The 18,881-nt window shown below is 36.8% G+C and overlaps 1 long non-coding RNA gene across 2 annotated transcripts in view; it reads right to left on the bottom strand.

Moving 5' to 3' along the window:
• LOC145662055 (uncharacterized) overlaps positions 1-18,881 on the bottom strand; it is a 103,837-nt gene that overhangs the window by 32,006 nt on the left and 52,950 nt on the right. Inside the window, exon 4 of one of the 2 annotated variants that reach the window (XR_014126967.1) lies at positions 8,598-8,784. The exons of the other annotated variant lie outside the window; for it this stretch is intronic. This is a non-coding gene — a long non-coding RNA (uncharacterized LOC145662055). Of the gene's footprint in view, positions 1-8,597; positions 8,785-18,881 lie in introns of those variants that run through there. 2 annotated transcript variants of the gene reach the window in all.

Below are 18,881 nucleotides of genomic sequence, written 5' to 3'. Positions count from 1 at the left end.
GTATGTTGTTGCCATGATTGGAAAAGTGAATACCTGATCCACAGAATAAGGTATGATATGAAGGGGATACGGCTCGCGGCCGAAACCTCGCCGCCCAAAATCTCGCCGCCCAAACCTCGCGGGACAAAATCTCGCCGGGCCAAAACCTCGCGTGGCCAAAACTTCGCCGCCCAAAACCTCGCGGGACAAAATCTCGCCTTGCCAAAACCTCGCCGCCCAAAATCTCGAGTGGCCAAAACCTCGCCGGGCCAAAACCTCGCGTTGCCAAAATCTCGCCGGGCCAAAACCTCGCCATGCAAAACATTGCGAGGCCGAAACCTCGCAGCGAATGAAACTTTTCTTTAAAATTTAACCAATGAATTTCTTAATATGCAATTCCACATTACAAATAGTAATAATAATAATAATAATAATAATAATAATAATAAGATGATACAAAAAATAGTGTGCGTGGGGTTTCTCGGGTTATTCCCGTTTCCTCCCACTTTCTTTATTCGATCATTTCCTTCATCCTGGTCATCTACGTCTCCTTTAACCTACAGGACATAATCAAGGGACGTCGTAAAAACTCATATATTATTTCATACTTTCATAATTGTCATTAGATTTTTGTTAAAATTTTAAGTTTTTGGATGTTCCAAAGTTCACGAAACTAATCCCGTTAGTTGTCATTACTTTCCTTATGCAGACTTTCTTTCCCTATAACCAGTTTAAAAACATCCTGTCGCCCTACCTTCACATTGAAATCCTCTAATACAGAAATAGAATTTTCATATGGTATCGCGGGACAAAATCACTGGGTCAAATACCAGTGATACTTCTTCTGAAACAGCGTCTTTTATACCGTCATCCTTATCATCTGTTGGAACATTTACATTTCGGTCAGGCGAGATTTTGCGTATGACGATATTTTGGGGCGCGAGGTTTTGGCCAGGCGAGATTTTGTCCCGCGAGGTTTCGGCCCGGCGAGATTTTGGGCCGCGAGGTTTTGGGAGGCAAGGTTTTGGTCCGCGAGGTTGTCTCCGCGAGGTTCTGGCCGCGAGGTTTTGTACCCAAACCGATATGAAGGAAAACGTATAGGTGGTTTACGAAATTTGGTTGTAAAGGTTTTGAAGGTACAGGTTTTTCACCAATGTATGATAAGAAGAAATTGATGTCAAAATGTTTAAAATGAAATGGATTTGAAGTTATCGTTCCTGTGTAGGCATCATTTTGAGTAAACGCCACAATCACTCGAGTTGGTAATACTCCCATAAATAAATTATCGATTGTTTTTGATTGAAGATCCTTTGGAATGACGAATGACTTCATTTGCACTCTTGTGGGAGGATATTTTTCGGTTGTTGATTGTAGAAGCTTGTTATGTGTTAGTTTTATCGTAGGATTAACATCAATCTTTTTAATATGCAAAGCAGCGTCTAAAATATTGAGTTTAGCCTCAACAGATGAATCACTAGCGATGCGGCAAAAGTTTAGCTTTGCAGAAATTAACTTGATTCGTAATTCTACTCCTTGGATTAAAAATTATCCTGATTAAAAATATCACAATGAAGATGTCCAAGCATGTCGAATTTTGCACTGTTTTTTGTTAGTTCATAACGCTGTTGAAATCTCCTATTAGCACTAAATATTGCATCCATATGTCGAGCACTATCTTGAAACATAATGCTCATTGAAAATGAGTATTTTTGTAGAATCATCATAATTTAACAGTTTTTCGATGTATGACCGATATGGATGATTATGAGATGGAAATGAAATCAGTTTGTTATTTAAATCCACTTCACTGAACATAGAATTTAAAAAGTCATTAATAGGAGCCACAGCTTATCACTTTCCTCAAATGCTGATCCATCAGGCTTAAAGATTTTAGCTTCAATGTAAAGGAGAGCATGTGGAATATCTATGTATTCATCACTTGTTCCTGGGATGACACATTCTATAGGTGCATTATCAGCTAGTGAACTAATTGGTTTGGATGTAACAATATGATTATCTAATATACTTGTTTGCGTTGGTTTTGTAGAAAAATATCTAGTTCACTTTTTACACACTGGCAGGATTGATGATGTAAGAAAGCCATGATGATGATTTAATCAAAGATATCGTCTGATAATTTCCTCTTATAAGACTGTTTTTCCTTTGTTTTCTCTGTACGTTTCCTCTTGCCTTTTTCTTCTTCTTACGCTTGATGATGTGTAATGATGAAGGCTTAAAGATGGAATGATGTGAAATTCTTCTTTTCATTCGCTGATATCCAGATCCTAGCATAGGTTTCAGTTTATTTTTAGCCTTTTCTTGCAAAATGGACCTCGCTTCACCCATTCGTTGATGAAAGGATTCGTTAATATGTTGTTTATTCGATTATGACATCATTAATAACGTTTGCTCCATATTTTAATAATTCTTTTCCTATAGTTTTAGCTCCTTGTCTTACTAATGGCATGACAGAACGAAATAATGTTCCAAGAAAACTTCCAATACCATGTCCAACTTGATAAGGTGATCCAACATAAACGTTTCCAGTTACAGAAAGAGGTTGTTTTCGATAATATTGTAAATATGGATTATTCGTAATTGTTGATGCTGGCGTGCTGATCGAAAATATAGTTTAACGCATACAGTTCCGAAAGTAAATGTCAATGGAGAGCCTGTACTATCTGGAGGATTAAAAATTTCTATAGCACTACTTACAAATGTATGACTCACAGGATTCATATTTATGATACGTAATAATGGTGCTACTGTATCTCCAACAAATACGGAAAGAATTATATCACAATATACATACATCGTAGACGGAAGTTCTAAACGTAAATTTGGAACTCTCTGGCCTTGTTGCATATCCTTTAAATCAACGTTTGGATCAGATTTTAACATTGCACTAACACTTGGTGATATTGCAATGCAGGGACGTAGCTAAAAGGGGGGGGGAACCGGACTCCCCAAATCTTGGCTTGCCTCCCCAAATATGTATTTAAAATTATATGTTACAAATTGTTCTTATCCGACAATAAATGAAAAAAATTCTCCATAGTAAACCGAAATTATTCATACTTCTAAGAAAAGATTTTTAAAAATCCATTTATAGGTATTTCTTAAACGTTAAAAGTGAACGGTAATGACTTCTACACCGTCATCTTCGTTAACATTGCGAGGTTCTTCCAGCCCTTAGAGTGATTTCAGCCTTATAGTCGCCTTGAAGTACTAAGGCTAAAAAGCTATACGAATGCACTTTCTATAACCGACTAAGAAAAAAATGAAAAGTCGATTCGACTCAAAGGCTAGGAGAATATCTCTCCCATATTGCTGTTTTTCAACATAGTATCTTATATTTTAATTGTTTTTGAAGAAACGTACGTGCCTTTGGCGTAGAAGACCTGGGTTCGATTCCCGGCGGGAGCTCATGTGGTTCGGATTCCACGTTAATCACTATTTCCACGTCTCATATAGCCTCGCTGCTGAAAGGGACGCTAAACTAAAATCAACTCAATTCAACTGTTTTACGAGAAGGTATTGAGTGTAGATTTACTTCCTTATTTTTATTATATTTAACAGCCAATCTGGCAAAACAGAGGAGGATAGAATATGTAAACTATTTATACCCTACCTGTGCTGGCGCTGGCAACTGTGGCTGAGCGGGAAAGAATCTATTTTCTTACTGAACGTGCAATGCGCAGTATTAAGTTTGCTATAGGGCTACATGTATTCTTGAAATTAAGTTAAATATAGAGATATTTATAAAATCTGGATATTTTATTTCACACGTAAAAAGTGATAAGCAATTGGTGAGTACCTGCAGCGAAACTGATAAGGTGCGTGTTGTTGAGGAAAATATTCATTCGGACAGTATTGATAAGGAGGTTGCTAGCATCTCACAGCAAAACATTCATCTGAATGACTGCTTTCAGAGGTCCAAAGAAACTGGAGATGTCCTGAATCTGCAAAACCACGCATCTAGAGAAGAAAAACTACCAATCGAGAGTGCTTAAAGCGTATAGTGGTGATTGTGATCCATTTGGGTCGATAGGAATTGGCTTTCCGAGGCAACGATGAATATGACAGCAGTTTAAATAAAGGGAATTTCTTACAAACATTCGAGTTGTTACGACGTTTTGACTCTTTTTCAAAGAATTATACAGCGCCAAGGAATATCACTTACTTATCCCCAGAAATTCAAAATGAAGTTATTTTGTGCTGCGGTGAGGAAAACATCAATGTCATTGTAAGTGCCGCCGGAAAATTCAGTGCAGTGTTATGGCTGTGAAACACGAGATGTTAATGTTTCTGAACAACTTAGTGTTCGTGTGAGATTTGTGAAAAATCCTAAGCTAGATCACTTTTTGAGATTTGTTAAACTTCGTGAGGTAAATGCTGAATACATATCGAAAACAATTATCGAAACTTTGGCTTCTGTACCGGTAGGTGTTAATAAGGACTCAAAATGCATTGAGCAAGCTTACGATGGGCGGAGCGTTATGAGAGGCTACATATGTGGTGTGCAAAAGTAATTTTGGAAGCCTCATCCCATCGTACTGTATATCCATTGCAATACACATCAGTTAAATTTATTGTAGAAGTGTGTTCGTTCGTAAAAGCAAATACGTTTTTTGATTTATTGCAGACTTTACATAAATATTTCTCATAGACGAATACAGCAGGCTCAGACAGCGTTAGGTTTGGAGCAGTCCAGTACACCTAGTCTTTCAGGCATTCATAACGCTTCACATGTTCATTCACTGAATGCTATGAAAAAGAATGATGGAGCTATAATCTTTGCATTAGAGGGAAAGGATGCTAAGAAGACTACTGAAGCTGAGGGTATTGCGAACAAGCTGAAATCATTTGCAACTGTTTCATGCTTGATTCTTTTCAGTAAGATCTTGGGAATTACTTGAATAATTTTCTACAAGGAGAAGATATTACCCTAGCAAACGCCCAGCTACTTATTTGTTCGGTTGTTGAAGCCATAAAAGAACTTAGAACAGAGGAACATTCATTGCGTCTCTACACTGAAGCATATGAGTTTGTCAAACAAAATTGAGTAGAATGTTTTAATCAACCAAAGAGCAGAGAAAAGTGAGATAATAGTAGTATAAAAGATTTTCTAGTTTCGGGTAGTATCCGAAGAAAAGAACACAGGGTTATACTGAAGAGAATTTTCGTACAGAACTCCTATATCCAGTGGTTGACAACATTGCGAACAAGTTTGACAGACGATTCTGTAAGGAAAATATATTTGTAATTCGTGGCATTCAAGCGTGTCATCCTAAATCAAAACTGTTCTTGATGAAGGAGACAACGGAAGAGTCTGCTACGCAATTTGAAATAGACTTTCCGAACATGACTTCATTGTTTTAAAAAAATATGTAGAATCTCTTATGAAGAAGAAAGAAAATACAAATATCTCGGACCTGCATGCTGCTCTGCCCAAGCCAATTTTCCTCCAACTACGGATTTGGTGGAAATAGCCTTGATGCTACCTGTGTCATCAGCTTCTTGTGAGTGTTCTTTGAGCGTGCATAAAAGGTTCAAATCATATCTTAGTTGTAAGTCTGGTTAGGATAGAACATCAGCGTTAGCCGCACTTGAAATAGAACAAGAGATAGCCTCTAAGCATGAAGAAGATAAAATTATTGATATATTCGCAAAATCGTTGCATAAGCGTCACAGTTTGTGTTTAGCAAGTAATTTGTAAATACAGTGTGGCAAAACGTTGTCGGATGATGCAAGAACAACATAAAAAAATAGTGTTGTAATATTAGGCCAATATTTTACCAATTATTATTTTATTATAGGACTTCGTTGATTAGATTTTTTATGTTCACGGAAGTTCAAGTAATTGTAGGCCTCTTGGATATTGATTTATGTTTGAGACGCACGAAAGACGTTAACGATTTTGTGAACAATAAAATGTACTACACTATAACAATTATGGTCACATTTATTGACCAATTACCATCAATTCTGGCTGCCAACCGAGTGCCCTAAATTTACGGTATGAGTATTAAAGTTATGGTAATAGGGCATACATACGGCCTTTTTGTGGCATATAACCATAAATTTTACAGTAATACTGTAAATTTGAGGGTAATCCGTTGGCAGCCAGAATTGACGGTAATTGGTCAGTAAATGTGACCGTAATTGTTTACCGTATAATATATAAAGGAAGTCAGGATCTTTGAAAAACATGCTAAAGTTTGTGAATGCTTATTAAATGTACACGATAGCTAGTTGAAATTATATTGAAATTTATTAGTCTAGTATATAATGTTTCTTCAACTATGTAGAATATTATTACATTTTAACACTAAAATATACGACTTGATAGCCTGTGTGTTCAGTTTAGGTAGCCTTATGGGACTCATAGCATTTTTTGGGTAGTGAACGTCTGTTACTATATTATTTGTAACTATTTTCTCAAGCTACAAAGTATATAAAGGTACAAGGCAAAAAGGTATGTATAAATTTATCAAAAAGTATTTGTATGTAGTATTGCGTTTTATAATGTCCTTACATAATTTTTAAATTATTGTTTCATTATCGCATTTCGTAGGAAAGGTTCACATTTCTAACCCGCGAAAGAGTAATTAAAGTTTAATTTAGGACAATCTATTGGTGAGTTTTCCAAACGATACTTTCCGCGAATTATCCTGAGGACTCTCTCTATATCTATATCTATATCTATATCTATATCTATATCTATATCTATATCTATCTATATAAATATATAAAATATGGGTTATTCCATTTGTAAATATGTCCCCCCAAACTGAGAGCTCTGGCTACGTCCCCGTTGAAACGTAAACATTTATATCTTTAGGAAGACGTCGTATAAAACAGATATTACTGTCACCAATGTAGGAAAAATGTAAATTTGTGAATTTGTTGTTCGTCTTAATTACCTTTATCAACTCCGAAATGTCAGTGTAATAACGTACAGGAATAGTTACAAACTTCCATTCATCACTTTTTGCAGGAACGTAAAAAAAAAATTATTATTTTCTTCATTAATATGTAAAATTTAATGACGATAATGAATCTCAACAATAGCCACTTCCCACTTTTCACGGAATTCCATTCTTTGATGAAGTTTAGTAGTATATGATGTTAAGTTGTTGTCAGGAAAATATTACATAGAACTATTACTAGGAAGCGTAACGTAAAAATCTCCACCAGGTTCCATTGTACTTCTTGATCTTCTTTACGGATGATGCAGATATCCAGGAATCGAAAGAAGAAAGATATCCTTTCCAATCAACAACATATTCTTTTCTTCTACCTTTTCTTCTTGTGCGTATGATTTAATCTATGTAAAACGTTTCTGATAACGAGACAGGTTGTAATTCCTCTCTATAAAATAATCCATTCAGTTGTTCCTTGTTTAAATCTTCTATTTCATAAACAGGTGGATCTCTAGGTATTATCTTCTTCACTTTAAATATTTCCCAAGTCCAGTTTTGCATTTTGTGGGAAATTATTTGTGCAAGTGAAAAATTTGTAAAAGTGTGTAGGCTATCAATTACCTTTTTAAGATTATGTTGTGAATCTTTGACAGTAGAAGTCATAAGAAAAATGACAAAAATAATTAATATTCTTATAGTACTTTGAATTAAGTTGATCTCTGATTTACGAAAGTCAGAACGTTCATTGCCGCAGAAACAACGTCCAATAAAGAATCCAATGCGGGTAATTATTCCTTCTTTTTCTTAGATCCAACTTTACACTATTCTTTCATCTTCTCGCGCATGTAGATGAATTATCCTATATGTTTTTCAACTACTATCCCGTTCACGCCGGATGTATAATCTAGCGACGTGTCCATCTCATCTTAAGAGATAACAATTTAATTCCAACCCTAGATGCCGAAACTCAGGACGTCGAAGCTTACGAGCCGGGAACTCAAGCTGACTTGACCTCAATTTCACGAAGAGAGCATGAAGTTGAGCGTGATCCAAATCGTGATGTAAGTGAGGTCAACTGAGCGTGATGTAAATGCAAGTTTGGGTCAGTGTGAAGTCAAAATGACATTATGGGTGTCAAGTTGAGTGAGTTCCCGTATGCTTACCCCAGGAGATAATAATATGACAACAAATCTTAAATTTTAGCTTTTCTACAGTTTAGCTGTTTAGGACTAGTATAGTTTAGGTTTTGAGCAGCTAAGTTATTCTTATTGTCGTTTGAGACTACTGTCCTAGTAGATTTTTAGGATTTCTGCACTTTAGGACAGTGATTCCCAATCGATGTATCGCGCAATTCAATAGGATGTATAGCGGACAAATCGTGAAGCATTTAATAATTATTTCAATTTTGAGATAGACTGTAACGGCAAACGCTTCCAACGGAAGCAGCAATGCTCAATACTACATAGAGTTACTACTTTATAGAACTTATAGTCTTATGTATGGTAATTTATTTTATTATTAATAAAAAGAAATCAAACACGAGTGTCACTACGTCATGGCCAATCATCAGTGCGTTGTCGTAAAAAAAAAAAAAAGAAAAGAAAGAAAAACCATTGGAAATCATTGTATTAAGTAGTTTTTCATTGAGGGAGACAAAATTCCATCCATATAAATAATAATATAATATTATGCTACTTATTTAAACTGTATTTATTTTACTTTAAATACAATTAGGTTGAACAGAAGAATTATTCAAATATCTATGAATAATGTAATATTGTTTTCTACATTCTTTATTTTAAACTGATATACATTTGTTTAGTCTGAGATATTAGTTGTAAAGAGTATTCTGGCCTCTCACATCCATCTTACTCAGCGTCTGAAAAGAATGACATTTTTATATTAGTTTTCAGATGAAAGAAACAAAAGTCATGGAGCAATTAAAAATTATATTTCCTCCCTTTCTTTATTTCTCTTTTTCACTCCTTTTAGTTTTATTTCTTTTAAGTACAGCTATCATTCATTTTTTTTTTTAGAAAAAATCAGAAACAAGACTAAGGATGTCCACAGAAATTTCTTGTGTCATCTCGATTCCAAGACGGGAGTCGAGGAAAGAAATACATTTTCAAATTCGAATTTTGAAATTTTTTGTTAAGTCTCGTTAGCAATGCTCGTTCATTCAAGTCTTAGATCTCAAACACTGTTTTAATGTAGTATTTTATATTAAATAAAAAGGAAAAAGAAAGAACTATAAATTGATAGAATGATAGTACGAACACAGTGAATAGCATTTGTAACATTTAAAGATTCGCGAATCATTACACGATACACTCCAATAATAAATATAGTTTAAATGTTGTTATATCATACCGTTCGTGGACCTCTCGTGATGCGGAAGAATTCTGATCAAGTTCTGTCGCTTTTTGTGTAAATCTGTGTTCAATTGGCCCTCACATTGAGTTGAATGCGAATAGAGATAAAGCGAAGGTCAGTTGTCGGTATGGGTATATTCAACATACTACTTGGTTGTGGCATTTCAGTTACACCTTAAATTTGTGTAAGGACAGAGTGCACATGGAACCTCCACAGAGCGTCATAAGGGGTAACTGAAAAGTTTTGAGCCTAACTTAGAAAATGAGAATCTAGAATAGAATAACTATAGGTATTAGAATAGTAAAACCTTTGATATTAATGTGTATCAAGCTCTTGGTTCTAAGTAATTTCTTTTGTCTTTTACAGGCTCTTGAAGCGAGTGAGACGGCAGAAGCCTACGGTCACAGTGCATCCACTTTTTCACTCTGGCGATTACGGCCGACTGGTCGGCCGACCGCGTCTGCCGACTGCTTGGTCACACTGCAACCCATCCGTCGTCAGTCTGGCTTTTTGTGGGATACAGTATGGACGAGGAATTTCTGCTATTAGAAAATCCTGTGTTAAAAATACCGGTATTACTTTTAGAGGAAGATAGGAGCGAATATGAAAATACCATTTTTCAAGAAAGAGAGAAATATATCGAGTTTCACACGCTAGTTTCAAAGTTGGTGGAGCAGCCACAGAAGTTTTTTCAGTACTTTAGAATGGAACAGGATGCATTTTGGTACTTCTTACAGAAGATCCGAGGACGCATAGAGAAGCAAAGTAATTTTTAACAGAAGAACGGTTGGCTATAACATTAAGGAAAGCATTTAGAATTAATAATCAGGGAGGGGGCGTGTCATCTACAACAGTGTTTCGTTCAGAAAAATTCCCGGTGGTATTTTAAGAATTAAGTGGTAAATATAGATTAAAAATGTAAGTTCCCCCGTATTCTTGTATAGTATTCTTTGACAAGTCGCCTGGGAAATTTTCAAATTAAACATTATCCTAAGTATGTTGAATCCAACATAGTTGTGTACTAGTACCGGGAAAACATGAAAAATACATTAAAATTCACACACCTCTCGTTTAATTGTTATTATTTTGCACAATATTACCACTTATCTGATGAAATTAATCTAAAGATATTCATACCATACAAGTGCACAAAAGAGTAATAATAAGAAAAAAATATAACTTCCCTTCTATATGGAATTGAAAAAGTTCAAGTACACAATTCCTCATATATACCAATGTAACTATGATTATAAAAAAATGTTCAATAAATCTTTCAGGATCAACCATCTTGCATTAAAAAGTGAAATGGAAGTCTCAATACTTGCGATGAGTTGCAAACCAACCGCTAGTCTGGCGTAATCTGACGACAAAAACAAAATAATTTGTTTCCGATCGGTGGTCGGTAGAAGTCGGCCGTAGTCGCCAGACCATGTCGAAACTAGTCTGACCACGTACACTTCTCTCAATGCATTTGTTTATTTCACAGATGTCGTCAGAGTATGTCAGACTAAAAAACCGATTGAAGTCGGATCCACTGTGACCATAGGCGAAGTTGGGAAAACGGAAAAAATTGAGTACATGGTCAGTCATTAAGTATCTACAATTAAAAGGAATGTCGGCGTCTGAGATCTACCAAGATCTGATCAATACCGTAGGTGAATCTGCTCCTTCATATGCCATCATGATCTTGGAATCATGGTACCTAATATGATCATGGAAGATCGCCGATTGTCAACCCGACAGATAACAGACAGCCTGGGCATATCACAGGGTGAGCATATCATATTCTGAAGAATAAGTTTGGTTTATCAAAAGTTTTTGCTCGATAGGTCCCATGTATTCTGTCTCCCGAACAAAAACGCACTCAGTACCTCCTATCCGTGGACAATTTGAAACTGTTAGAACGTGATGTGGACGATTTTCTCTGTCGATTCGTCACTATGGACGAATATTGAGTACATAATTACCAACCAAAAACAAAACAACAATCCAAACAATGTGAGCACCCCTCCTCCCTTTCCCAAAACAAGACAAAAGTGATCCCCTCCGCTGGCAAAGTGAGGGCCTCTGTTCTTTTGGAATTCTCAAGGTGTGATATTCATTGATTACCTACAAAGGGGTCATACCAACAAAGGATATTATTATAGTAACCTTTTGGAAAAATATCGAGTGCAAATTAAAGAAAAAAGACCACAAATGATGTCTAGAGGCGTTCTCTACCATCATTACAATGCTCCCGGCCACACATCACCAGTTGCCATGGATACTATGCACGAATGCGGCTTTGAACTCGTTCCTCATCCACCATATTCTCCAGATCTAGCGCCCTCAGACTTCCGCTTGTTTCCTAATTTTAAAAAGACTCTAGCAGGACGACGTTTTGCAAGCGATAATGATGTCATGACAGCCGTGGAGGAGTTTCTGTGGTCACAACCTAAGTTTTTTTTTTGTTGTTGTTGTTGTTTGTTTGTTTGTTTATTGGGATAAGAACACTAATGCACCAGAGCAAGAGTGTTGCTGTCCAAGGGGATTACGTTGAAAAATAAACATATTACCAAATCGGTACTTCTTATAGTTTCCTCAAGGCTCAAAACTTTTCAGTCACTCCTCGTATGCTATACGGGTTCAAAATTGGGTCAAACGCCGCTGCAGATGGGAGGAGAGGAAGATATCCCAGGTCTTTGGTGAGGGTGTCGTGACTACGCGTAGAGTGAAGCGGTGGTTTAACAAGTTGAAGGACGGTGAGGTAATACTCGAAGACGCACAACATGCCGGAAGACCAACACATGTACAAAATGAAGATCTGCAGGCATCAATTGAGGCAAACAGTGGCAAGATATGTAAGGAACTCGGACTACAATTCAGTGTGAATGGAGAAACTATTCGGCAGCACCTCCATCAACTTGGGAAGCATTACATATTGGGTAGATGGATCCCACATGATTTGACTCCAGGCCAGAAGGCAACACGAGCAGACCCCTGTTTCTGGACAGAGTGTTGACATGTGATGAGAAGCGAGTCCTGTATGAAGCTCCACGGTGTTGCCATCATTGGTTAGCATCCCATAAACCAGTTTTAAAACAGCTGAAGTCAGCACTAGAAGAAGGCCCTCCTGTGTTTGGTGAACTGCTCGCGGTATCATGCATCGGGAACTTCTACTAGCTAGTCAGAGCATCAATACAACTGTATACTGTGAGCAGTTGAGCCGTGTTCAAGAAAAATTCAAAATTCTGGACACAGCACTTCTGAATCCAGAGGGATCATCCTGTTACGGGACAACTCTAAGCCCGACGTGGTTAGGATGACCCGGGACACCATTCTATGCCTTGGACGGGAAATGCTATTGTATCCGCCACACTTCTCGGTTATTGCAGCTTCCAATTATCACCTGTTCCACTCCTCGGACAAGCACCTTAGAGGACGCCAGTTCAAATCGCTAACAGAGGTACAAAAGACACTTGATACCTTCTTCGTTTCACAGTTCACCAAGTTTTACCGCGATGGAATCCATGGCCTTCCAAAATGTTGGCAGAAGGTCATCGATGCAGATGATAAATATTTTCGATCTTCCAGGTACGTCTTAGGTGACATATCGATGTTCGAATGTGGTGGATGAAAAAGCGACTGAAGTTTCTTGGTTACCTTTATAGATAAAATTGAGAAGAAAATAAGTGTGCTAATTTTGTACGTTAATTTACAAAATGACAACAGAAAAACTTTCCGCGAATCGAGATTAGACGAGAAAGAAGTGTACGAGAACCGAGACGAACGAGAAGTTGAATGTTCATAGCTCTCATTCATATCCGATGCCACTTAAAAAAGAAAAAAAACTGGTTTGGATATTTTAACTTTTATTTGATGATGCAACGGGAAATATTAAGTTGTTGGAACATTGAAAACATGTGGTTTGAAACAGGTATAGTTTGCCAGAACTTGATCTTGGTAGAGTTTTCCATTGTTATTGTTATTGCTCATTACGCGAACGCGGCATTGTTATTGCTCATTTATCCTATCTTATTACCATCGGCGCAAATCTGTCTTCAACATTGGGGGGACGGATAAGACCGTTCCCATATATATATATATATATATATATATATATATATATATATATATATATATATATAAGCGATGTTCAAAATATTTATCAAGTTGAAAAACAATGCTGTGAAGAATCAGGGGAGCAGAATTGTCTTCAGTGGCGTATTTAGGAGGCTATCGGGCTCAAGCCCCCCTCCCAAATAAATTTTTTAGTTTTTCGAATTCCACGTACAACAATAATCCTTCTTACCATTTCTAAGAATATCATTGACTTTCCATTTTCTTATGATCTCTGTTCAGAAATAATATTGTATTTGTCAAATTTCATTCCATGTAAGAACTGCGTCCTTTTGTTCTGTCTTTCGTCCTTTCTACTTTTCTGTTTCTTTTTCTTGACGTTACTTTCTTTCATTTCGCCTATCATACTTTATCGACCGTTGTCGGTTGTATTCAAGTCGGCCGTCATCAGTAACACCAAAACTAAGAGGAGTTGATAAGAGAAACTGGTGTTCCACACCAACTTGCTCGGATATCAACATGACAGGACTTTAGTTATTATAACAAAGGAAAATTTATATCGTTTAGTTATTTTTAAAAGAAGGAAATATTTGAATTAAAGAATATCAAAACGGGGGAATAATTAGCCCCCGAGAAATTAGGAAGGCCAAGAGGATGCTTCCTTTTTCTTGTATGAATAGAATAAAGGGTTAGATTCACTCCTAAATTTTTGTATCATATCATATAGAATTTATCGGTCTGCAATTCTTGCCATTATAAGTTCAATTTATGCATAAATTAAAACATATTTAATTCTCAAACTCAGGTGGGCAATTGCCCACTTCCTTCCTTGTGTTGGAAATAGCCCCTCGAAACAAAATCCTTAATACGCCTTCTTCTAGAGAAGGGAGATGAAACTCATATTACGGTAGATGAGTCTGATCAACTGTTGTAGAGTATATTACATGTTAGGCAATGTAGATGAAGTAGTAGTACATATCATTATTACAAATCACAGCCGTGAACACATTCTGAAATCTGAATACATGCATATTTATAATTGGTATGTTTCTAATTAGGCATCCACAAAGATCCACGTTAAAATTGTTTTAAATTAAAATAATAATATAAATAACGACTTCCCCAAAACTATGAAGAAAGAATATCAATTATGTATGACGCAACAATATTCTTTGAGCAAAATGATGATAATCTCAAGAACATTACAGAAATCGTTACAGAAATCTGACGCATGTCATATACTCTTTAGTTAGCAGATGTAACCTTAAGATTATGAGAAAAATATTGCAGCAATTGAATAATTTTCTTTGTTTACAGAGCATCCTCTCTCAAAAGAAAAATTGGGACACGCGGAAATACGTAGGAACAAACCATGGATCGAACTAACAGAGAAGAGAAAACAGGCAAAATTACGTTGGCTACAAAATCCGAATGAAATAACTACTCAAAATTTCGTAGACATCAGGCGGGAACTTCCAAAACTTTTAGAACAAAGAAACGCGATTTTTGAAAGCTAAAATTTAGGAACTTGAAGATAATAGTAAAAATAAAAGCATTTGGGATATGTATACAGGGATCAACGAATTTAAGGAAGGCTATCAACCACGTGCTTATCTTAAAGAAAGCTGATGGAACAGTCTCACTGATACAGATAGCATTTTAAATAGATGAAAAAATTTGACGATTTGCTAAACACGCAGTCAAAAACTAATGTGCGTGGAGAAAGGGAGATACTCACCGCAGAACCGTATATTGCAGAATCCAACCGAATAGAAGTAGAAATCGCTATAAAGAAATTAAAGAAACACAAATCTCTGGGTGTAAACGAAATTCCGGCTGAGTTAATTTTAGCTGGAGGCGAAAAATTGTGGAACAAGATACACAAACACAAACTCATTCTCCTTATCTACAACAAGGAAGAATTGCCACAAGAGTGGAAAGAATCAATCATTGTTACAATTCACAAGAAAGGCGTATCCACTGGCTAAGGATAAAAGTCAATGGAGAGCTTTTGTGAACGCGGCATTGAACCTCCGGGTTCCATACGCTATAGAGTTATTTAGCTTACGAAGCATGAGTAGATGCCTAGGCTGGTACTACAAATAGATTAAATGCGCATTTAATAAAAAGATGGGTTCTACTGACATTGGATAGTCTATATATACTTTTCGTGTGCTAGGGCCTAGGGGAGAGGAAGAGATAAGACTTCATATCAGGTTACGTCACTCACAGTCACACGCCTTCATTTTCATTAAAAATGGAAAACCCAAGAGAAACAAATTTCATCTCACTTTCCTTTGTGGCAGTCGGACACAAATCATCACACTTATCTGCAAAAAGCACTTTCCAAATCGGATTATTGGGAGAGCCTCCAGTTCCAATTTGGGGGAACTTGTCTCCCCATTTCCTCGGAATTTGTGCCCGTACCTACAGCTGAGACAACTTTGCCAGCATGAGGAGAGGGGCATATCCTCCTCTGGAATTCATTGCAATTTGTGCCCAAGTAGCGGAAGTGGAATCAATACATATTGATGAGACTACTAAACGCACTACTGCACGAAGTTCAGTTTGCAATACTACAGAATACGATTCTTTAAAAAAAAAAAAAAAAAAAAAAAAAAAAAAAATGGAAAAGAAAACATAAATCAATTTCATCTTATATTCCTTTGTGGCAGTCGGACACAAATCATCACACTTATCCCAAAAAGCACTTTTCACGGCAGATTATTGGGGGGACAGTCCCCCCAGGTCCAAGTTTGGGGGGACATGTCCCCCTCGTCTTGCCGGGATTTGCGCCAGTGCTTATTACTGTTAAAATTAAAACATAATACGCAGTAGAAAGTATTTGTCGACCTGGACTACATCTTTCAATACTTTTAGTTAGTGGCAGCTTAACCTCGCCTAATCCCCCTGTAACTTCACCATTTGATACGAGTAACCAAATGAGAAGAAAAAGTAAAACGAAATAAAAATTCCTAGCTTAGCTATTGGTATCTATCAGTAGTCACTGCTTCTTTCGCTGAGGAAACAAGCGTATAACATGATTTCCAATGATAGAAAATGGAAAAGGACGGGGTAACTAGATAGCACGGAAAATGCACGCTTTGTATAAAAGGAAAGAACTACTAGTGTCAATGAAAATGTCTACAGTAATAATAAAAATATTCATTGAGAATTTTACTAAGTACTCCTCCGGAAATGGAACCCTTCAGAAAACAAAAAGGAGAAAATTCTTGGCGATCAAGGTGTGATGATTGGAATCAATGATGTGTATATCATGATTGGAAAACGATTTTGATGAAGATATGATTTGTAGATCATTATCTTTCTACAAAGGAAGCTTTCAAGTAATACTATACGCATATTTCAGGATGGCATATTTATCGAATTTTTTAGGAGAAACTTTATATATATATATATATGGTGTAACATATACGATTTGCGAAGTTTCAGTGAAACACGATTAGTAGATACTGAATATGTAGGAGGTTATCGAACTAAGGACAACAATTTTTGTACTTAATACGACACTGAGAGAGAAAGAGAGAGAGAGAGAGAGAGAAGGAGGGTGATAAAGAGATATTTAAATTTGTCTTTTAACCATACTAAAATCAATTAATCATTTGACAATTAATAATGATTGATGGGGTACTTACTAACGTGCTAAGTATTATCTTGCCACCTGTTTACTCATAATGATACATGCTACTAATATATATATATATATATATATATATATATATATATATATATATATATATATATATATATATATATATAAAACTTATCATCCTTTGAGCGACATAAGGGCATAAATTGTTGGGAAATATGGGGACACCATATTTGTTGTCCATTGCTGAATTCTTGCGGACATGTTTGCGATGCATTTCATACAGTTCAGAACTGTAAGGATCCGCGTTGATGGATTCATCTCGCCTGAGAAAGATATAATGGATTATATGCACTATAACTGCAACAACACCTTGGAGACAAGATGTGGTTAAGGAAATCATCCTGGAAGTTGATTACGATCCAATCATTGACCTGATCGTTTACGATTGATATAGCAAGTCATTTTTTATCGCAAGTGATAATCCGATACAGAAAACATTCCGTGGTATTTCTTAAACTCGGAAAATTGCATACTTAGATTTTTGCTGGCCAGCGCTAATGTATCTGGCACCCATGAGTTCAAATTGTTCGCCTTCCCAATTTCACGAAGCTAACGAAGAACATTATTACGCGTGCCTAACTCGCTTGCAATGGTACGAAACATTTCCTGAGGGTCTACTTAAATGGCGTTCCTGAGGAGCTTGTCCAAACATGATGATGATAGGTGGTCATGGGACTCATTTTGTAATTTCTGAGTCACAAGGACAAAATTTGACAATGCAATTTTGAATGGTGCGTTTATTCGCCATTTTGGCGCAAGTGCATTGTTAATGTTGTTTTGTGGCTTTCTGTGCAGAATGTCCCAGTTTGAGAAATGAAATGAAATGAAATAAAATCTTTCAGTTTTACGTTTCACGGTGTGCCGGCTAGGCTAAAGAAGACAGCGGTGATGAAAAACGAATGAAAATGGTGGAATGAAGAAGTGAGAGGAAAGGTGAGAACCTGAGAAAACCCATGCACATGGTGTTTCTCCACTACAAAGCTCACTTGAAGCGAGCTGGGATCGAACCAAGGCCTCCTTGTACCCGTGAACGCTCTACTGAGCCAGCGTGGCCCCGTCCAAGTTTGAAGTCTTGAAGAAAACCTATTTGCAGATGTGTAGTGGTATATTCTCCATAGTGCACTTGCCTATTACTCTGTTCAACAACGCACTACCTTCTGACTCTTTGGATACCCCAGCCTGTTTGCTGGACATGTACTGACTTTGTGATAATCGTCGCATGACCGTAGTTTATCTCTTTGTTGTGTTGCTAAGGTGAGTTTCCGGCCAGACCTCAAAGCAGTGATTTCATTCGTACGAACCTAACATTCGTGCCTTAAGATTAGCACATCATTAGTTGAACGCCTCTGAACGTGTCGCTAAGAGAATCGACCGTTCCATAAACATATGCCATTAGTATTATTATTCGTAGCAGAACCAGTATTAGTAATTAGCTATATATATCTTCAGTCTTACACAGCATGATGTGGGGGGGCGCGGTGGCTCAGTGGTAGAGCGTTCACCTCTGGTGCTTGGGGTCCCGGATTCGATCCCAGCCCCCGCCAACTGAACTTTGTGGTGGACAAACACCGTGCTCGTGGGTTTTCTCGGGGTTCTCCCGTTTCCTCCCACTTTCTTCATTCCACCATTTCACTCATCTCTCATCATCACCGTCTCCTTTAGCCTAACCGGCATAAGCGTGGGACGTAAAACTTAAAGATTTCATTTTTTTATACAGCATGATTTCCGCTAAACACTAAACAGATTTAATTATTAAATGTTGTTGAAAACAATGGATATTAACAAACTAAACACAAATACTAACTTCGTTTCCACATAATTCTATTTTCTTACAATATTATTTTTCATTTTGTTTATCGAAATTCACTATT

This window comes from Thermobia domestica, chromosome 10 (genome assembly GCF_964235325.1).
Source record: "Thermobia domestica chromosome 10, izTheDome1.hap1.1, whole genome shotgun sequence".
NCBI classification, from domain to species: domain Eukaryota; kingdom Metazoa; phylum Arthropoda; class Insecta; order Zygentoma; family Lepismatidae; genus Thermobia; species Thermobia domestica.
Note: the sequence above shows the minus strand (reverse complement) of the source record. Positions and strands in the feature narration are given on the sequence as shown.